General features: G+C 38.5%; 1 protein-coding gene across 46 annotated transcripts in view; it reads right to left on the bottom strand.

Moving 5' to 3' along the window:
* Positions 1–22,167, bottom strand: part of LOC110483451 (uncharacterized) — a 425,837-nt gene that overhangs the window by 185,569 nt on the left and 218,101 nt on the right. For 4 of the 46 annotated variants that reach the window (XR_014953358.1, XR_014953363.1, XR_014953349.1 and 1 more), the window contains one exon: positions 1–22,167. This exon is cut by the window's left edge and continues 8,421 nt beyond it. The exons of the other annotated variants lie outside the window; for them this stretch is intronic. The gene's annotated coding sequence lies outside the window, so the exon portion shown is untranslated. 46 annotated transcript variants of the gene reach the window in all.

Raw genomic sequence — 22,167 nt, 5'->3', positions numbered from 1 at the left:
AAAACAACAAAAAAACCACCCAAACAACAAAAACAACCCATCCTGAAAAGAAAACAAAACCAAACCTCTGCTATTTTTAAGCAAACAGGGAGAATGAGAGACACGTTTGCATTTGCTGTTCCTGCACCCGGCCATCCTTCAGATCAGCTCTCAGCTGGACCATGGTCCCATAACACCAATTCCTTTTGTTATGATAGTCAAGTTAAAATGAGTATTTCTGTTACAGAGTCTGGCCACAAGCTGCAATCACTGTCAAACTTATATATACACACAGAGATGCATATGGCTGTAGGTACCACAGATTTTGGCCTTTGCTTGACCAGTGATACCTTACAGCCCCAAAGGTATCACTGGTCTATTCCCTGTCCCAGCTTCCCGTGCTAGCAAAACGAAAACAAAGGTTTGCCTCATAAAAAGAGTAGCAATACCACATAGGCCCCTCTCCAGAGGAGGAGAAGGATGTGATGCTTAGTCCTCACTCAGGTTAAACCTGAGTTAGACATGCTGGTAAAAAAATGAAATGCAAAACCACAACAACTACAATTTTCTTTTCTTTCTTTCAAACCTAACAAGATTTCTGATTGAAAAGCAATTTTTGTTTCTCTGGGTTATGGTTGCATTTGAAAGTAAAACCATCCCAAAACTAAGGAGTACTATCTGTATCATCCATGCTAACATAAAGTGAAGTAATGCCTTAGCTCCAGGTCAGTGGGGTTGGTAAGTACAGCTCAGTTAATAAAAAAAAGGAGGTAACAAGGGCTCTGGGAAGCACAGTACTGTGCTGTGATTCAAATGAACACAGACATCTGAATATATTTCTTCTTGGCCCATGTGCTGAAGATTTTAGCAAGGAATTAATTAGACATTGCTCTTTTGGAATGGACTGTCTCATGCAAAACTTCTGGAGGAAGAAGTTAGAGGTTTTAATTTCCCACCCTGTAGAAGACTACAGTTCTCGCTGAAAAAATTCTATCATGCATTAAAGAGAAACAAAGTGACAAATCCTAAGATTTTTTTTTTTTAACAAAAGACATCTGAATTAGAAAAATCACCATTTTAACATCTCTGAAAAAAGGTAAAACAAGAAATAATCTGATGAATTTGTATAAATACTTTTCTTCTAATCTTTATTTACAGACATTTCTATTCACAGATCACTAAGTTGTTACATCAGAGAATTAAGGCTGGTGGAATGTGAATTCACCCACATTTCATGTGCTCTGCTTCCTTTTAGATAAAGCTTTCTTCTGAATTTGCTGAGTTTTTAAGCGCACTTGAGAAACAGTCATGGTTTTAATGTTTGAACTTTAAAATTATTGATCAAGTCCACACAGGCACTCAATATTAATTGCAGTTTAATGCTGTCCACTTTTACAAATGTAGGAAAGGACATCTGTAAAACATGACTATAACTCAAGGAACACAAGTCTGCACAGCTACAAAAAAAAGAGGCAACCAGAGCAAGATAAGAAGTGATTGAGTTAAAGATGAAAATGTCTCAGGAAAATGTAAAGGACAATCATTCTCTGCTTGGAAAACAGAGCCAGAAAGACATGGTGCAGAGATAAAAACACTGTATTGTTTGCACACACTGTGAAATCCTTCCACAACAGCATACTATTACAATTTGCCTATCTATGATGCACACTATTTCTCAGAAAGAGGTATACCTTATGATAAGCAAAAAAAAAAAAAAAAAAAAAAAAGTGAAAATGGCTATGTTTAGTTCTTCCACAAACACACTAACCTTTTTTTTTTTTTTCCAGGGTTGGCCAAAATTCAAGGATATGGAAACATCCCAGCCTGTTTAGTGCACAGGGGGCTTGGTGGAAATGGACCCCACTCACCTGCTGAGTTTTCTTACCTTATCTAAACTGGAGATGAATTTGATCCCCTGTGTACAGTATCTGCAGAAAATACATACATCTACAAACTACATAGGTCATAAATTGCCATCTGACATTAACTTGTAACCATTTGCACATGTCAACATTTTGGTAAGCATAACACATACTTCTTTACACCAGTTTATACAGTACATCCATTTAAACATCTCTTTTTCAAAATCAAAATCAATCAGTAGAAACTGTACATAGAAAAGAAGATGAAAAAGTGTTTGAATTAATCCTTCCTAAAAAAAGATTTTAGAAAGGGATACATGGATTCCTGCTGAATGCACAGCAGTACAACCTTGAGCAGTAATTTAAATCTATATAATATTTAATAAAACCACAGTGTGTTCTCTTGTCCTATTAAAACTGCATTCTACCTTACTGGGTCTGAATAATTTGTATAAAATTGATTGCTACAGTTCTTAGTAAGAGCTATAATTGCATTCCTGGTATAACTTAAAATGGTAACCTTATCTTAATTAGTAGCATGCTACAGAAATGCTTCTGAAAGCTGTGGAGGATTAACCTGCATTTCTAAACTGAAGCCTTGGGGTTGGGTTTTTTGTAGTGTTTTGTTGTTTTTTTTTCTAATTTCATCTCCAACACAGGAACTACTGCTAATTTATTGCAAACAAAAAAGAGCAGGGGCTGGGACAAGGGACCACTACCCTTTGAAGACCTGGGGGAAAACATCATGCAGCCCAATCCCAGCACACACACACAGAGGAAAAGATTCTGATCAATTACAGAATAAATTAAAAAAAAAAAAAAAGCCCAAAAACTCATGCTTAAAGGCACCACCATCCCAAAACTAAATCAATCCAAAAGATTCACATGAGCAATGTGCTGCAGACACCCATCAACTGGGTCTCTCATGACAGAACCAAAAGTAACTCCAAAGCTGCAAGTACAACTGCCTGCCCAACCCATCAGCCACCCAGATGCTGTCCAGCTGATATGACTTCTGGAAGCCTACAATTCAAAATATGGCAAAGGAATATCACTGCTTTGTCAGAGTCAAAAAAATTGATACTAGTAAAATTTGATGGCAAGTGACTAAAAGCCCTTTATGCAAATGCTTTTTTTCTGCTCTGTCCTGAACCTGGGGGGAATTTTATTTTATTTGTTGACTTTCTTGCTACATTTAAGCATATTCATATTGCTGTTCTGCGGAAAAGTGATACAGCTTTCTAGCTTAATAAACAAATAGTAATCAGGTTTATTTAGAAAGCAACTCATCAAGGAGCAGCTGTATAATATATCTACTCACAGGAGGCAGTGCTGGAACTGCAGTCTGCAACAGAGTCCAAATGCTTCCAAATTTTGTCATATTTTACCACTGTTTGTGCAACAGTTCTGCTCAGCAATAATTTTATTAGTCCCATCTTAATCCAGCAAAAATAAAAAAACCAAGCAAAACAATGCCCATTCCTTACTAATAATTTCCTTGGACTTCTGTGCTGTCGATCACATACCATAGTATAACTACAGTGAGCTACCAAGTAGTAAAGGCCAGGATTAGGGTTCCAATAAATTGCTTTCTGTAACTGTATCTTTTCCAAATTAATTTATATTCCCAGCTTTTCAACGGCAAGGAAACATCCAGTTTTTCAGCCCAATTCACTAGTCATATCCCAGGCCCCGTAGGGCACAGACTGCTCTGAAGGCTTCTGTGTGCACCAATCTGTATGAACACAGCATGATGGGATTCTCCATGCTGTGCTGGAGCTCCGCTGAGCCAATTATGGATAGAGAAGCAATAAGGTGGTGTTTCAGAATTGCTATAGTGAATCTACTTAAAAATGAACATGTGCAACATGGCACACATCCATATGTATGTGGGCATCCCTGAACACATCCCTGCATCGTCCCCTGACAATTCACTTTTCACATGCATATAAAATGATTACACTCTGCCAGAAATGGTGAGACCTTTCTCAGAGCTGTAGCATTTTCCTCACTGAAGTAATATGCTTTTTTAAGGTGAAACATGCATGTGTTCTTTCTTCCAAAGAGAATGCCCACAAAGCAAGAATCTGCATTACTTTACTGTTCATCATAGCCAACAGATACCTACAGATTTTTTATTTAATTACTAAGGAATTAGTTTTGAAATGAGACTGATTCACATCTCAGCCTTTCTTTAACTTTTACTGATGATATGGAGTGGAAAGAGAGGAACTGAATGAAAATCATCTCTTATCCAAGACTGCCTGCTTACTGTTTCTGCTTATGGCAATGCATGAGCAGAGCAATCAGCTTTGCCTCTGGTGTGAGCCTGTTAGCTAGTCCTTATAAATCCATCCATCACCTCTATGAAAGTCACTGCCTTCCTTTTACCAAAGATAATGTATGTTATTGGTATTATACCACTGCATGCGACGTCATTAAAGAAAGATAGACCACAATTTATGACCGAGTGTGTGGACAGCAGGGCATTATTTTAACCATAAAATCACAATCTTCAAGGAGAGTGGCCAAACCAGAAGAGCCATTAAAGACTTATAATTAACATCAATCACATCAATCAATATGACACTACTGTTGACATCTTTATTACTTTAAATACACTAATCAAATACTTCTGCATTCAAATAGAAAGACTGATAGGCAGACAGGCAGACAGAACATCCCTACAGAGAGCAATTTTAAATTATCTATTCAAAAGGTAACAAGAAATAAGCACACCAGGATAATCACATGGAAATGCAGTGCACTGAATGAAACAATTTTCAGCGAGGATACTGGACCTGGGACGGCCAGGCTTGCATATGAGATACATCAAATCTGCCCTTTAAAAATGCATATGTGTATGCCTTAGCCATGCAGGCAGCTACTGACTCTCCTAAACTGAGACAACACATTTCCCATAGACATGCCCTCCTGTAGCGTATTTTGCATTAGAAAAATAAATAGAGCACTGGTCCTCACAGCACCACTCTATTTTTTATCTCTACTTCTTCACAGACAGGAAGTTAGACAGAAGAATATCATGATATTATTTGCATACCCACCATTGTGACTGTCAATATTATCTAATTGCATCCACATGCAATTTCCTACCACACAGACACTAAAACACTGTTACTGCTTCTGCTAATGCAAACATTTCAGTACTAAGGAACAAGAAGAAGTGGAGTACTAAGGAACTTCTCAGGCCCCATGGTCTTGCACCTTACTAAATACCTTTTTGAGGAGCAGCTCCTTTTTCCATAAGACATTGGCTTTGACATTCAAGAAAGGAGAATTGAACAAGTACCAAGGAGGAATCAAATAAATGCATGCCAGCTGTTTTCAAAAAGTATGTTTTGGAAGAAATCAAATTACGGTGCTCCCAACATCAGATAAAGTTTTAAGAATCCCTGCTTGTTTTCTATTTCTATTTTTCTATTATTGAAGTGAGGATAATATTACTTTTTAAAGAAAAAAGCAACAATTGTTAATTTATTTAGATCACATTTGGTTGTAAGTAATACCTTATTGTAATATGGAACTTCACTTTGGAAAGACATGCATGGTTTTCTGCCCTCTAGAAATTAAGCTGAAATAAGCACTGCTTTTGCTTATTAAGGAAAAAAAAAAAACAACTAACAAAAAAACCCAGCGAAACAACAAAACCAAACTAAACCCACAACACAAAAGAAAAAAAAAATCAACCCCCCAAATAAGCAAACCTGATTACACTACACATAACATGAGAGACTTTATGCTGTGCTTATCCAGTGAGCATCTTTTTTTTACAGAAGCCAGTGGCAGCGTGCAGATAATCTCACACACGCAATGAGCATAAGGATCAGCAAACCTCTGTAATAAACACTGGAAAATGGCAACACCTCTTCCCTAACAGGGTGAACTGCCTGGAAGGCTGAGCCACACAGCAGCCCTGAGCCATCCAGCCTCCAAAGACCTGGAAGGCATCTTCAGTCAGTGATTTCACTAATCCTTCCCAGCTCTATAGCAGGGAAGTGAACTCTCACATACTATGCAAAAGCCTTACAGAGTACTAAGTAATGAGAAAAATGCAGTAATTTGTCTATTGAAAATCCAATCAGTTTAAGCCAATATTTATCAGATCACTCTCCTTAAAACATTTTACTTCAATTTTAAATGAGTTACACTAATTTGGATTGGACCGTCCTTCTCTAATGAAACTGCCAAGCCTTTCAGATGCTTTAATTCATTTCCAAACACAGTGAAGCCCCATAAAAGCAGAAAGAGACTGCTAAATATATGTGGGGTTGCAGCGCATTAAAACAAACTAACATATCGAGTGACAAAACATAATGAATACTTTTACAGGGGGAGGAACTGAGACTGAGGTCTGAAGGGACACACTGAAGAGCGGGCAGCCAGCCATGTGTCTACCAGGATGTCCTTTGCATCCCACTGGAAAAGGAGCTCCTGCATCAGAGGTCTGCTCAGATCCCCACCATCCGCTTGAGCCATCCCTGGCTGCTGTCCTTTACCCACTCAGTGGGACCGCACATCCCCTAATCCGAGCAGAGGGTTGTGAAAGAGCCTCCGATTATTTGTTTAATCATCACGGCCTTGTGCTTTGTGGTGAAGAGCGCAGAGGAGCAGGTAGGCACGGAAGCAGGTCCAGCGGCAGAGCCGTGCGCAGGGAAAGGACAGCCCCGCCAGGGCGCTGCCGCTTCCTGCGCCCGCTCCGGCCTCTGCCAAACCCCAGACAACGCCTCCATCTGAACAAACATCCTCATTCGCAAAGGGGAAGGGTACAACTCACAGCGGCATTGTTCGCAAATATCCAGCTCGCTCAGCATCCATGTGTGTTGTCCAGATACATTTACATAATAAATAATACAAGCGCCAGGTATTACGTGTTTGCCAGCGTGCTCAGCACTGCACACCGCTGCGTATCCAGGTTCTCCAAACTGATTTTTGTGTGCCTTAGGCTTGTTTTGGGCAATCATCTATGAACAAAAATTTTGAAAATGTTTCCCTTTTGAGAGTGGGACCCATAAAACCAGGTGAGAAGCACTGGGACTGAGGGAAAAGGGAACCTGTGAAGGTATGGGTGGGTGCTATGGTGGAACAGAAGATACCAAAAGGAAAGATGACTATGTGGAGAGTAGGTGAAGATGAGAGAAAGAAGAGATAGAGCAGTGTCAGAAAACAGAATGAGGAATATCAGGGATCCTGTAACATTCATTAGTTGCATATTAATTTTCTACTTGTGTTTACATTTATGTTCCTTGAGCACACATCAGCAGTTTTGCAGATATAAGTTTGCCATTGCCACAAGGCATATATACTACATTCTCTTCATTTTTTGTTACCCTACGCAGCCCAGGAACAATCTTTCCCTGCCAAAGATACAGTTTCCAGCAGTATTTGGATGAAATTTTGCACCTTATCCACTCTTCCTTTTCCCCTGACGTCACTAAATGCCCTTTATCCATAAATCTTACATTTTTTATCTCCTCACAGGAGGTTTTAGGATGCTAGTAAGTACAAGGTGGCAGCATAAGAGGTGGCAGCATTCATGTGATGTGCTTATGTGTGCGCTGTGTGCTTTCTAGTGTGTTTTGAGTGTTAACCTGAAAACCAGGAAAACATATCAATTTATTTCCTGCATGACACCCTCTTTCTTCCTGTCTCACAGTTCTCTTCCACCCCCCATGCCCCTCCACATTGCAATGCACATCACTGCTGCCAGAGCAGCATAAAAATGTATGCAGGTACAACACCATCCTTTTACAACTGCTGAGCCAAAGGTATTAATCATCAGCTGGGATTTGAAAATCATAACCAGGAGACAGCAGTCGCGACAGCTCTGCAGCATAATGACAAAATATGCAGAGGAACGTGGAAGAGGAGAACACACTCTGTGTCTTTTAGTCTCTGTGCAATTGAGAGGTATGTTAATAAGCATGTTCATTTGAATGGCTTTTATTGTAACAATAATTTTCTTGCTCCGCTGGATTTTATTTATTATATTCCTTAGAGTAATAACATTAATCAAGGCACTTCTACATGGCACTGTCAAAGAAAAAGCATATCCTGAGTGAGCCTGCCTATCATAGAACCACTAGTGAATGCTTCAGGATTTATTGTGGGCTGTGAGATCACATATTCCCCACACAGGCAACATGTCCACACACACACACACACACACATTTTTTAATAAATTATTAGATGGCATAGGCATGGTGGATGAGAATAACCACTTCTTTAACTTAAAGGATCATGCCAACATTTCATGCAATCAGTTGAAAAATAGGGCTCTCCATAAGATAATGTTCCATTGAATAATACATGGGCTAAAAAGACTATATTTACATGAAAATGCATGAGCTGGGTTTTTAGCCACTTTGTGTGACAGTAGCAAAGGTAAATTTTCAGTAGGATTTCTTTTGACGTACTGTGTTTGCACAGAGCATGTGGTGAGCTTTCACCTGAAATGCAGGTACAAGACCTTGAGAAATGGTATCAACATCCCTGCCATCTGCACCACTCTCTGGCCAACAACAGTTTCACAGTGTCTACACACCCCCACACATAAGCACATGCTTGAAACTTCTGAAGTTGGGATGGAACAAGTTACATAAGAGCAGCTGACCTTTGGAAACACAATGCATAGCTCCAAGCACACTATCCCTGAAGGCCAGTGCTGTTCTGAGCCCACCAGGCAGAGCCCTGGGAGGCTGACGGGTGCTCAGCCCAGCTGCTGCCTGTGCCTCACTGGAGAGAGTGCTGGAGGAGTGACCTGGGAGAGTTCAGCGCCGGGAACTGCTCTGGCAGCCTCGCCCTGTCCTCGCGTTACCCCTTGGGCTTGCCAGCAATGATGACAGCTTTGCTCCCTTTGAACTGTCTGACTGAGCACGAGGGCTGACTTCAGCTGGCTCCTGTGCAAGGCAAAGTGCGCCATGCCTGCACCACAAAAATCTGTGGGAGCTCAGCTATTGACTCCAAGGGCTGCAGCACCAAGTCCCTTGGAGCAGCTCCTTGTATAACCAACTTGAGAAACAGTCTGTGGTTTCCTTTAAGAGCCATTAGAGAGCGTTACATAGTTTTATGTCTAGAACTTAAAATGCTGGTATCTAATACAAACCCAGAACTTAATCACAGAATACATTTGATATTTATCTATGGCTAAAACTTGCTCAGTTAAACTTTTCCAACAAACATGACAAATATTATGAGGCACAATAACACTCAGCTGAGGATAGCATATACGCCACCAAGCAGAGCAAAACATACATCTTAAAAGTTAACAGCCCCTTGAGATATGCAAATACCTTAATTCCGTGTGGTTGTCCAAACAGTTGTTACAACACAGGCTCTTTTATGAGTTATTTCATACTTACAAGGGTCACTGCTTACTGATTTAAAGGCCGAGTCCACACCTTTTTTTCTTCTTCCTAATTTCTATTTTGTTCCAGCTCTGCTTATTCTAGTCTTTTGCATTTTTGGCATTAGGAGTTGCGACAATTGTTTCTCATATGAACAGCAGTTCACACATTTGCAGTTCTCCTCCCTATATAATACCCTTACAGCTACCTTGGAAAAAAAGAAAATGTAGCTTATTGGTTGAATGTCACTCGTTCCAGCACCATCACTGCAGGATAAAAACAAAAGCCCCAAACTCTAGGTGTCTTCATTTTAGCATCTGGAAAACATGTGCATTATGAAGTTTAGACATATTCCAGAAACGATAAACAAACACTGCCAAGTTCTTTCACTGGCCTACAGTAAAAGCCAGCACAGAGGGAAAAATATCCCATGCTTTAAATCCCAACTATCCCATGTCATTCAGGCTTTGAATATTCAATAGTAAGCAAAACCTATCTCTAAATCTATACCTTTGCACATTAACAAACTTCAGTAACTTATTGATAATAAAAATATATCCCATTTGTCATAATTATTTATACAATACCAATTACATGTCCAAAAGCTTCAAGCTTAAAACTGAAGCTGCTCATGATGCTTATGAAACTGTGGGCTAAATGTGCTCCAAAGCAATGGGATAGCTTGCCAAACTCTGCCGGACACTCTGCCCCTCCCTACTTGGAAAAAGTCTTTGTTGGGGAAAAAGGGCTGTAGCTCTGCCTAGAGATATGTTCCAAGGGATTGATAAGGTTTTGGATTTGTTTTTCTTTTTTAAAATGCTGTTTTAAACTTCTTTTTTTTTCTTCATCTATGGGCAGTGTGTTGGGACTGTTCAGTTTGTGGGTTTCTATTTCCTGCCTAAAACAATAAAACTGCAATTTCTTGAAACTCTTCTTGAGTAACTAGAACGGCCAACAAGAAAAGCTTTTCCTATCTCTCTGTTAAAAACAGAGGCTGTTGTGGTTGGGCTTTCTAAATTCTCATTTTATTTTTTTCTATTATTGTGTTAAAGCTACAGTGCCTGATTAGTGAAGGAAGAACTTATGTTACATGCTGCTAAATCCACTGAAGCAAGAGTTTTCCTGTAGTGATGACATAGTTATGTTATGATATAGTTATGTTTCTTATCTGCTGGCTGCTCTATTTCTGTGTATACAGCACCATATGAACAATTAACAGCTCTGTACATTTTATTATATGCACAGTGCCATGATATTTACATTCTGCATGAAAAGAGGGAGAACAGCAAATGTGGTAAGTGGTCATGAGTTAGGAGCAAAGTTCATCTCTGGTTAGGGAAAAGCCACTGTATATTAACCATGTTTCGTAAGGACTATGATAGCCTGGGGACCACCACCTTCTCCTTATGAAGTCTCCCACAGATATTAGGGAGAGAAGTAATATTGGAGACTGGGTTGGGTTTAAACCAGAATAAAACACTGCCCTGGTAGAAATAAATATTGGAGTAAATCAAACCTGGTATAAACATTACATGAACGCTGACTGTATTTACTTATGATTCCAGCCACTCCCTGCTGGCCAAGGGCACCCCTGTAACAACCTGACCTTGAGCATGCCAAACAAGCCTTGGCACAGGCCCAGCTTCGCAGGTCTACATTTCTTGTCTGACTGAAATTCAACATGCACTTGTATCAAGAGGATAAAGAGGGCCTAAGGAGCAGGGTTAGATGGCTGCAATGTCCAGATACACAGGTGAAGGCTCAGTTTACCCAGTCCCAAGTGGTGGTACTAGAATTTCTTAACACTGGCTGCAATGTGTTGGCAATGCCTGCTACTGGTGGCTGCCCACAGGCATCACACAAGGACCAGCTAAACCCTATAGCTCCTCTTGTGGAAGACAGACAAGTAATTAAGCAAGGTAACTGCAGGGTTTCAAAAGGGAAGCCCACACCTCACTTCACTCCTGGAATGCAGGTATGGTCTTGTTGCACTATGTCATTTATATGTTGCAATAATTGGCTTGTGGCATTTCCACTCCTTTTGGAAGCAGTTAGTGACAAGACATGTGTTAAGTGGCCTCGTGACTATGGCAGTAAGTGGCAAAAAATATAAATTTTCATACATTCCTGTTCAGAAAAAGAATACTCATTTTGCACACAGAGGCATTAGCTCAAACAGTTCAGGAAAGCAAATATCCTTTTTTCATCTCCAACCACAGTTCCTTGACAAGAGAAGAAAATTCTCAAGAGTGACATTATGAGAAAGAAATTTTTAAAAAATAAAATTTCAACCCAAATTCAAGAGCTATAATCTAGATCTGGCAAAAGTTGTCTTCCACTTTTTTGCCCAAGCTCTACAAATGCAAATATTTGTTGCAAGTGCTTTGTGTCAGTCAGTGATACGCTTTTCAGTTTTTCACAGGCAGTTTTTACAGCACCATTTATACCATTGACCTTGGCCTGAAAAATAAATACAGACCATAGCCATCCAAGTAGGCTATAAACCCATAAACTCTGCTAACCAACTTTACAGCTTTTAAATCCTATTAGGCTCTCTTATACAGTTAAAGCCTCTCTAAGGCATTTATTCCCATTAATATACTTGTGTATGCGTGGAAGGTATAAGGGTTTGTCTGGAGAAGAATTTGGTTCTTCAGTCACCTTGCAAGTTCCTGACACATCAGGTCAGAAATTTGACATGCAAAGTAAAATCAAAATTCTGATATTTCAGGATTCCTAAATAATGAATTTAGGAATTATACTGACCAATATACTGTTTTCTCAGATCTGCTGATTGATAACACATAAATACTACAATATGATGTGCTCACAGAGATTCCTTACAACTTTTTCATTGGTAGAGAGATTATAAAATAGATATATCACCTCAATTTACTATAATGAGATATGCTTTCATATCACATGCCTAAAAAACCCTACTCAAGGTCTATTGTTCCACAAGCACATGCAGTAAGCATGATTTTTAAATAAAAACAGTTGTGAGTCTTTATAAAAAAAGCTAAATTCCACTGATTTTACTGGGGATGAGTGAGGAGAAGGAAGGTTCTGCTAATGAAGTGACATGGTGCCTCAGTAAAGATAGCAAACAGCTTAACAAACTCCCTTCGAGGGTTTTTGGGTTTTGGTTTTGTTTGTTTGTTTATTTATTTCATTTGGTTTATTTGTTTTTTTTTTTCCTTTTCAAGAGCTAATAACTTCAAAACTAATATAAGAATAACGCAGTCAACCTCTGAGTTCAGCAGTTCCAATATGCATGCATGTACCTTAATAAGTGCACATCCTGGTTTAATTCTTAAACAAAGTTAGTTCTTATTTAGTTTTAACATTTGACAACTAAACCTTTTCTGAAGGTCTTTTGTACCAGAATATGCTCTTTCTGTTTTCTAAACATTCTGTTTTTTTAACTAAATGTATTAACACAGCTATAAGTAGTAGAAAGGAACACATAGTCATTAACAGCATAAATACCAAAGCATAAATTAAATATAACCAGTTCTAATATGTAAATAGACAGCAAAATGATTATTCAAAGAGCTGAAAGTATAAGCTTTCTCCTACTGGTAACATCCTGTAGTTATCATAGGTACTGTTACTATTGCATGTTATGGAATTCATATGCATAGACAAATGTAATATTTCTTAATGAAACTCCCAAACAAGGCAATTAGAATATAATAGAGTTTGTAAACATCACCAACTCATAAAGAGAAACTGGTGTGTTAAGTTCACATACCAATTAAACCAAAAGACTAGCAAACTTGCTAACACAAGGTGTAGCTTGAAAAGAGTACCCTAAGAACCTGAGTCTTACAGCTACTATTGCTAGGGGAAAGAACTGAGTTTGTTTTCCGGAGTTACCGTGGATAGATACTACAGACAAATTGCATTACAATACACACTCTGGTATTTATACTCAGCTTGGAAACTTAATTCAGGAAAAAAAATTAATATGGAGCAGGGTCCTCACAAAGTTTTCCCCACGAGAAGCCACAGACCAAGGGATGTGGCTTGGAAGTGATACTAATAATGTGTCCTGTGCTTGCATGAGTTTCCAAGAAGTTGGGACTTTCTTTAGAGCTCACTTTCTTGCAGAATTTTCACAAGCTTACTTTGAATAACTGCACATCTTTGTGACAAAAGACTTAACATTTACCACTCAAATTAGGTTTATTTACAAATACAAATAATTATATAATGATAATTATTGTTATCATTATACCACAACTGTTTTTGTATTGTCTGTGATAATTATTGTTATCATTATACCATAACTGTTTTTCTATTGTCTGTCTTTGGATAAGAAGCATATGTAGTTTGCAGACCACTCTGCTGGAGGTGTACTGCTGTACCAGGCAACACATTGACAGAACATTATGCAATGAATAACCAAATTCCACAATGAAACAAAAATTTTGGCCTACCAAAAAAAAAATTAGCAAGAGTGGCAAGAGTCAAGGCAACAGGTTGCTCTATGCTAATCCCAGGGAGGAGGAGCTCTATTGCGAGGAGAACTATAATGTATCCCAAAAAAACGTGTAGAAAGAGATAATGGTACAAAAAGAAACTTTGCTAAAGACATTGAAACTGCAAGGAAATCATATTACTTTGTAACACAAAATGCAACTAAGAAATTTCCAGAAAAGACAAAAAAGTCTCCAGATCCTTTTGGTTGATAAATGGACTTCAGAGAAAAACTGTAGACTTAATTTAATGCAGGATTTTTTTTTTTTTAAATTCTCTTGTATAGACAAATGAGCCTTTTCAGAATGATTTTCCTTAGCTTAAAACACATGTAAAACAAAATGCAAAAATTTCTTCCTAATCTGTAGCTTTGATGAAAGATGAACTGGTGGGGCTGCTGCTGATGTTGTATTCCTTTAAATCTTTGCTGCTGATGTAAAAGTATGCACTCGCCAGTCTGATGTTTTTAATAATTGTTAGCACAGTGTCACTGGACTTATATACATCTTGATGAGAAAGTACTAAAACAGGAACTCTGCTTCTGCTTCTTAATCTGCTGTACTCGCATCAAAGCCAGACCCTATATAAACAGGAAACTGGAATGGGCTTGATAATGTATCACACATAGGACTGAAGCTTTAAAGGAGACTGGGCAGACAAACAGAGCTACAGACACTTTTGCATTTACACTGATAAAACAGTCATTCCCCAGCAGATCGTCATCCTTTATGAAGCCAAGAGCTATAAAATCCTCTGTGATTGCCAAAGGTTAAATAGCTGTACCTAAAAGCAAGTCTCAGCGACACTAAACTATACAAAGTTTTCAGCCACCTTGAAACATCAAAGGTGAAACTGTAAAAAGGACCTGAAGTCCCATTCCTAAAGTGACTCAGTTCCATCAACTTTGATTTTGATATCCATCATCCAACATAATGTATTTGCTTTTGAACATTTAATCTCTAGCCTGCTAGATGTCCAATAATATTCCAGAACTGAGTGTCTGTAAACAATGAATTAGTGTGACCAACAAATGAATCTTGTAAGCACTCATCTCTCACATTTTTTTTTAATTTGCTAATAAACAGTTGTAAATTATTTTTAGAAGCAGCAAACATTTTAATTATGGCTTGAAAAAAGCCTACAGGAAAATACCATGCAAGAAAGAGCACAATGCCCTCAATTTTAACTATGTGTTATTTGGCCTAGTGGACTACCAGTAATGTGCAAATGCCACTGCTTTTTAAAGTAATCTTCCCAAGCACTGAGGACATTCACTGGAAGGCACTAATGAAGATATCAGGGAGGTTTATTATAACAAGTAGGGCAAAGAGTGGAAAGCAGACTAAGTTCTGCAAACCCCATGCTGGGGACCTTCAAAGGCATGATACAACAGAGAAATCTGTGCCAGAACGCTAATCCTGAGGTCTTCCCTCTGGCTCACAGGGTCTTGACTTCTAAGGACACTAACATCCAATCCAAAGTAGAGAGAAAAAAAAGCCAAAAAAACACCAGAACATGAAACTTTCCTTCTATAAGATAAAGTTAATGGCATGAATAAATAATAGTGCATAGCATCGTTAATAGGAGTCTAGATTACCAGCATTAGAATTTCAAAAGATTACAGATACTGTGCTGTTGTGACAGATTAACTGTGCACCTAATCAGGCAGTAATATCTTTCACCAGCTCACAAAGTCATATTTGAGTAAAAAACACAAAGCAAAAGAAACTTACAGGCACAAAAATATTTCCCAAAACATAAAAAAACTCTATAGATGTGGTGTGCCTGTTATCAAGAAGTGAGATTTTCTTTGCTTTATACAACAGTGAGGTTTTCAGTTACTCTACAGCTGTTCCTCCCCATTTCAGTTCATTAATCTGCAGTGTAAAAAAAATTGAGCGTCAGGCAGTCTTTAGTTTTAACAGAAAGTTAAGGATAAATACATTGGTTAGGTATTTAACGTACAGTTCCTAGATGCCCAGTAATTGTGCTGTGTTCAGTTTAAGATTAAAGCTAAGATTCTTTTTCCACTCTACAGCTACTATATTTATAAATTTTGTATTTCAAAGAATCACAGGATCAGTCAAATTGGAAGGCACTGCAGTTGGACACTTGGTCCCCCCTCCTGACTCAAGCAGGGCAATCCTGGAGTACATGGCACAGGGTTCTGTCTCGATGGTTCCTGAATATATTGTATGAGGGAGACTCCACAGCCTCTCTGGGCCATCTGATCCCATGTTTAGTCACCTGCATTAAGTAAGGAAATTCTTCCTCATATTTAGATAGAACTTCTTGTGCATCAGTTTCTTGCCATTTGTTCTTGTTATGTTGCTTGACACTGTTAAGAGCCTGGATCATCTTCTTGACACTCTCCCTTCAGATACTGCTAGGCACTGATGAGGTCCCCCTCAAGACTGAGGCTGAACAGGTCCAGCTCCCTCAGTCTTTCCTCATAAGATAGATATTCCAGTCTTTTGATCATCTTTGTTGTCCTCCACTGGACCTATTCAAGTTGGTTCATGTCTCTCTTGTCCTGAGGAGCCCAGCTGTGGCTCAGCACTCCAGGTGTGGCTTCACCAGGGCTGAGCAGAGGGACAGATCAGTTCCCTCAACCTGCTGGCAATGCTTTTCCTAATGAACCCCAGTATCCCTTTGGCCTTCTTGGCCACCAGGCCACTGCTGGCTCGTGGACAGCTTCTTGTTCACTGGGAGCCTCAGGTCCTTCTTCTTTCCATCAGGTCAGCCCCCAGGCTGTGCTGGTGCTTGGAGTTCTTCCTCCCCAGGGGCAGGACCCTGCACTTGCCGTTGTTGAATTTCAGAAGGTTCATCTCTGCATATGCCTCCAGGCTGCCAAGGTGCCTCTGAAGGGCTGCTCAGCTCTCTGGGGTGTCAGACACTCCTCACAGCTTTGGGTAACCAGTGAGCTTGAGGAGGCACCTGCCCCTTCATCCAAGACACTGTTGGATAAGTTAAACAGTACTGGGCCCAGCAGAGAACCCTGGGGGATACCACTAGGGATACACCTCTAACTAGACCCTGTCACTGATCATGATCTTCTGGGATCTGCTGCTCAGCCAGTTCTTAATCCAACCCACTACCCACTCAACCAGTCTGCACTTTCAAAGTTTGCCTATCACCATATCGTGAGAGACAGTGTGAAAAGCCATGCTGAAGGCAAGGTAAACAATACTCACGGCTCTCCCCTCATCCATCTAGGACGCTCTTTCATCATAGAAGGCAATCAGGGTGGTCAAATGTCATTCACTTTTAGTGTATCCATGCTGACCATTTCTGATCACCTTCTTGTCCTCCATGTGTCCCCCAGAGTGAGGTGCTTCATCACCTTTCCAGGGATTTAGGTAAGGCTGACTGGTCCATAGTTCCTAGGTCCTCCTTCTTGCTTTTTTTGTTTATCTTATGTAAGTCCCACTCACAAACAGCTCCAGCTGTAAGTTGTAGCAGACATCACAGACTGGAAGGCTAGAAAACTGAGGAAGGCAAGAGGTCTTCCGAACACATTTACTCACCTTCAACTTTATCAGAATGCTGATTTACCCTTTTCTTCCTTTTCACAGTAAGATATGTTGGTCCAGCCTTAATTCCAGCATTGCTGGATTTTCATGAGTTGCACTGTTCAAAGGTTTTAGGGTAAATCTCAATAACAAAAGACTAAATAATATCAAGATGTGTTCAGCTGTGTGACAAAGGAGTCATAAACCCTATTTTGTGTCTTTTCTTAAGCACATACAAAAAGTTTTCTGAGCATTTCATTTAAAGATTTGTTATAACCACAATTATTTCAAAATGTATGCAAAAAACAACTAGAAATGTATTCCTTAATCCTGTCAATAAATAAAAGAAGAAATAAACTGAGCCTGGTAATAGAGAACAGAATGTGACAGAATGGAGTATTTGATTCAAAACTTATCTGAAGGCTTAAAAATGTTATATGTTTACTGTCTTATTTTCTCTTGCTGTGACATGTATATCCTGCGTTTTCCCAGAGCAATGATGAGTCACTTAAAAATATATTGTTATTAGGTACTTGGGCTCAGGTCAAATAACTGGATCTCCTAAAGGGACAGGACAGTATCTTGGACATGTCGGAAACCATGCTATTTATCATTGACTCACATATCCTTTGGGTTTGTTCCTAAAAGACTTTAAGTACATTTTTCAATAGAAAATCCCTATATGCTTCCCTTTCACAATTTCTGTAATATTCTCTAATTATACCGACTAAGTAAGTCTTTAACTTGCTGCTTGCCACCATTGTATGTCATCTCTTTTCTCTCATAATGTTATCTAACTCACAGCACAATGGAAAAGCCAAAAGCAATTTAACCAACCAAAACCTCCTACCCTGTGTAACAGGCTATCTGAGTGTCAAAGAGATGTTCTTCAGGCCTACAAATAAGAATATTTCTAGTGTCATGTCCGATCTATGAATCCCTTCCTATTTCAGGAATCTGGAAGGGGAGATGGCTTTTAAAAGCATGGTCTTTTAGGACCAGAGCAGGAAGTGATTATCACTGTTAATAAAAGTCATGTCAATAATGTTTTATGAGCAGCAAGTGTATTCAAATATTTCTCTTTGGGGGGAAAAAAAAACCAAAGACATACTTTTTCTTCAGCTGTCCTTATGCTTATTTTGTTCATTATTACTGCTATTATATAACAATGCATTTGCATTGGTTTAGATCAAAATATCCCAATTCTCTGATTGTGACATACATTATATTTTGATTTGTAAAGGGTTTTTGGCATGAATTGCACTATATAAAGGAGAATTCCTTCTTTTCAATGTATCAAAATATTATAAATCATCAACAGATACGAAATTTTCCTCAAGGTTTAAGGTAATTTACGATCAAGACCTATGTTTCAGAAGTGTAATCAGCCTTTGGTTAGAGCCAGTGTCATCTCCTGCTTCATTTTCTTTTCTAATGTGTTTTGTATCTTCAGATAATTACAGAAGCCCTTAAACATCATGTAAATGAACAGGGAGCAGGACAGAAATACCCTTTGAAAAAAAGAAATTCAAGGTTACCGTAGGATTTTTTTTTTACTGATAAAATTGCCACAAAATACTGAAGAATACTCCATCTCCATGTCAATTTTGGAAATACAAAATCTTTACTGTGGGTTCCACAGTAAAAATCATGTGCATACTGAGTATGTATAATTAATGAAAACAGAGTGTGCATTGTGAACAGTACAGGAACTGAGACATAATATGCACAGAACAATTTATCAGAAAAAAAATGGTAACTGCATCTTTGGCAAGCAAGCAAATTCATATTTTGATTTAGACTTAAGTTTATTACCAGCAGTAATTCACCTGCAAAAGTCTCAGTTTTGTGACTTTCCACTTATTCATGCAGCTCTAAAAGAAGAGATTCAGTTCTTCTGGTTAACACATAGTGCACAAAATTTTTCATTAGACTATGAATCACAAAATATGACAGATGCCTGGCCGAGCATCCAAGAATGGAGTTAAAAGTCTTCCCGTATTTATACTCAAGTCAATGTGGAAAGGTGCCATAGGCTTTATCGAGATGGAAATTTAAAAGTGAGCTGTTAACATGCCTTAGCTAAAACATATGTTAAAGGTCTTTTCTTATTGTCTATCTATACTTTGATGCACCTTAAGCTGATAAAAATGTAGCATGATGGGAAATAAATCTTAATCAATGGAAGAAGATGTACATCAGGGGATGCAAAACAGAATTCTAAAATGCATTTGTCAGAACTTGATAGCTGAGGTTTTATTCTGTGTCCACCTCCAAGTGATTGACTAGAAAGACAAGGAAGAGGAAGTTAAGTACTACTTATGCAAATTATCGGAATCTCCAATTTTTCCTTGCATCAAAATTAAAGCAATAAGGCATCACCCCATGTCATGTTAATCTAAGCTACAATGCTCCCAGTTCTCTGTAAGTAACCTTATGAGAAAAAACAATAGGAGAAAAACATTCTGTATATGAAGTTAAAGTATATTAAGTCAAGTCAAAACCAAAAAAACTCTTTCCAATTTAAATAACACTTTAAAAAATGAAGTATGAAGCATTAAGAATGAAGTAAGTCGTTTGGCCCAGAAAACTGAACTATGCTCTTTGAAAGCCAAAAACAATTTAAAAATACTAAAACATCCCATATTAACCACATTTCACTTTTCTTTACTAAAATCACAACAGTGAGGTTATTTGGATAACAATAACCCATGCTCTACAAATTTCCTTTCCAACAGTGGTACAAGGATGGGTACTGTTTGCATGATTGTTAAGAAGTAATGTGCAATATAGTGGAGTGTACACATCAGTGGGCAAAGCAGAGATATATCAGATTTCATATGTAAAACTGAACTAAAATGATTTGACAAGTGATGGCTTCATGTTCATTACCATTGTTTTCTGTAGAGAATTAGGTGTCCGACCAGCCAAAAAAAAAAAAATGTTCTGATAAACACACATATCCATGTATTTGCATATGTATCAGTATATGTCTCAAAACACATGCTTCAAAAACAAGAAAATGTTAGCAGTAGCTAGACCAAACCATCTATAAAGTTGTGTCTGAATTTTCACCCCCTATTGATGGAGTTGTGTTGTTTAATTCAGCCTGCAAGCCTATAAAATAGGCTATCTGTTCTATTTCTAGTGTATACCCTTAGACTGAGGCACTCACAGTGACTCAGGCAGGAGTGGGACAATTAAAAAGTGGAGGTCTTCTGTCAAGTGAGACATTTTGGTGACACGTGAGTTGCAAAGAAATGCTTACACAGCAAACAAACAAGCACAAATAATTCCTCAGGTCTGAAAGTGAAAAGGAAAGCAATGCCATTCTCCTGGTGGGAAGACACATTTATTATTTCAATATGGAATTTATTGTGGTTAATGGATGTAGACTGAAAGAAAAAAAATCAATAGAGCCATGCGTGCATTCCATTTGATAGATGTGGATTCTACCCTTAGCAAGGACAGAAAAGTAGGAAACATTTTAATTCTTTTCAATAGTTTCAAAAACAGTAACAGATTATTATGAGTTTTGCTCATGGAAATTTACTAATTAACTAGAGGATGTCATCAACCAGAATCAGAATTAGGAAACAAAAAGCAAGGCAGCTTCCTGGTAAATAACCCTTATTCATTTTTTATTCATTCATTTTATAACACAATCTGCAGTGAGTACAAATTTACTAGCAGGATGCATTAAGGAAAAACAAAAAATGTTCTGTTTCCTCACCTTTTCCCTATCAAGAATCAGACAACAAAAACTCATATGGTTTATGACATTCTCCTTGCAAATTAAGGACAGTAAAAGTCTGCCCTTCTTACTGGCTTATGCACAGTGTAATTGTTTGGCTAAGGCCCTGATCAACAAATATTGTGTTTCTTCCAGGGGAACATCAAGGCAACTAGTCTCTTTACTGCATTCTTTGGAAGAATCAGAATATGGGTAGAAAAATGTCAAGAGGGAAATCTAAACCTAGGCCAGTCAGTAAAACTTCTCAGGGAAAAATCATGTTTATTAAGTTACTCCTCTTGGTCAGTAAAGGTTAGCAAGCATTTCAACAAATTTTCTCTTGGGTCAAATAAAGCTGGAAAGGGAGTGGATATGATACCACCTGACAGGCCTCAATTTTCAGATGGAAGCTACAGTAGTATTTTGGACTCTCAGGTTCTGGATCTTGATTTACAATAATAAAACAGTATCTCCATGATTATTTTTTCAAACAAACTAAAAAGTTATTTTATTTCTGGAGAAATTTACACAGAAGTTTGTCCAATGTTCCATCATTAGATGTGAATCTAGAGCAGGCTGGCAATGACAACTGCAACTGTGGATTACTGCAGAAAATTGCTTCTCCTTAACCCTTGAAAGAACTAAAGCATCTACTTATTTTTTTCCAGCCTTAGAAAAATAAATTCCAGTGAGAGGTTCATTGTGTTCCTCTAGGAAAATAAATCCACTGTATTTACTGAGAGATGCATTCTATAGATGACCTAGCATCTCATTAAGATGATTTTACCCCATACTGTTCTGGCACACAGGCTCTCATAAACAACATTTTCAATACTCTGGTCTTCAGATCTCATCACAATCCTAAACTAGGTCACCTGGAATGATGGCATGGCACAAAAACAAATAGATCAGATCCAACTTCTCCCTTTCTTAAGTACCTGATATTAACAGTTATCTTCCTTGCAAAGGAAAATTCAAGAACAAAAAAAAAATTATTTTCAATAGACCTTTACCAGTAGTTGGTTCCTCAAAACAAGCTCAGCTTGACACTGAGTGACAGTGATTGCCAGTCGAGGGCTGTTCGATAGGTTTGCATCACCAAAGCTCTAATTTCTAGCAGACCAGAGCACATATTTCCACCTCAGGGGGCTAAGGAGCTGTGGCTGGAATGGTTCTGCCACATAAACAATCTCTATCCGAGGCAGGGAAGCTCCAGGTCAGGGCTGAGGTCAGTT

This window comes from Lonchura striata, chromosome 2 (genome assembly GCF_050655825.1).
Source record: "Lonchura striata isolate lonStrDom1 chromosome 2, ASM5065582v1, whole genome shotgun sequence".
Lineage (NCBI taxonomy): Eukaryota > Metazoa > Chordata > Aves > Passeriformes > Estrildidae > Lonchura > Lonchura striata.
This window is presented reverse-complemented; position numbering and strand designations above follow the sequence as displayed.